This window comes from Myotis brandtii, unplaced genomic scaffold, assembly GCF_000412655.1.
Source record: "Myotis brandtii unplaced genomic scaffold, ASM41265v1 scaffold112, whole genome shotgun sequence".
NCBI classification, from domain to species: Eukaryota; Metazoa; Chordata; class Mammalia; order Chiroptera; family Vespertilionidae; genus Myotis; species Myotis brandtii.
Genome location: NW_005353838.1, coordinates 6,901,004 through 6,901,985, shown reverse-complemented (window position 1 = coordinate 6,901,985; position 982 = coordinate 6,901,004). Strand labels below are relative to the sequence as shown.

Genomic DNA, 982 nt, shown 5'->3' with positions numbered 1-982 from the left:
TCGGCCCTACCCTGAGCGTGACTGGGGGTGGCATCGCAACCTCCCAATCCGCCCTGCTCTGTGCATGACAGGGGGCGGTGCCCCAACTCCCCAATCGGCCCTGCTCTGAACCCGACCAGGGGCTGCACCTAGGGATTGGGCCTGCCCTCTGCCACCTGGGAGCAGGCCTAAGCTAGCAGGGCGTTATCTCCCGAGGGGTCCCAGACTGCGAGAGGGCACAGGCCGGGCTGAGGGACTCCCCCTTCCCCCCGAGTGCACAAATTTTTGTGCACCGGGCCTCTAGTATATATATAAAAGCCTGCGCGACTGAACAACCCGTCAGTTGGTCGCTATGACGCACACTGACCACCCAGGGGGCAGACACTCAATGTAGGAGTTGCCCCCTGGTGGTCAGTGCGTTCCCACAGCAGGAGTACTGCTCAGTTGACTGACGGGAGCTAGACGCAGGGCTCATGGCTGGCCGCTGCAGCCCGGAGATTACAGCAGAGCAGTAGTGAGCCTACGGAGCGGCAGCGGTGGCAGACGCAGCAGGGCCGAGTTGAGCAGGAGCGGCAGGCAGGAGTGGCAGACGGCATTGGACTGCTGGTTTCGGCCCGATCCCCGCAGGATACACCAAGGGACCCCACCGGTGCACGTGCATCTGGCCTCTAGTTTATAGATAAAAGTAGTTCAAGTTTCTCAACATGTACTTAGATATATGACCATGTAGACTAGAAATAAAAGTTCTGCTTTCTGAGCTATGGGTCAGTTTTGTTACCAATTTAGAAACATATAGGAGGTTCAGATTTACAGAACTGTTCATTATAAAGTATACTAGGGGCCCGGTGCACAAAAATTTGTGCACTGGGGAGGGGGTTCCCTCAGCCCAGCTTGCCCCCTATCACATACTGGGAGCCCTAGGGGATGTCCTACTACCTGCTCCCTGCTCCCCTTGGGGAGTGGGCCTAAGCCACAGTCTGGCCACCCTTTGTGGGAGTCGAAC

At 57.6% G+C, this 982-nt stretch overlaps 1 protein-coding gene across 1 annotated transcript in view; it reads left to right on the top strand.

The window, feature by feature from the left end:
* The window catches only part of OLA1 (Obg-like ATPase 1), a 159,842-nt gene that overhangs the window by 36,650 nt on the left and 122,210 nt on the right, over nt 1–982 (top strand). The gene's annotated exons all lie outside the window — the stretch shown is intronic.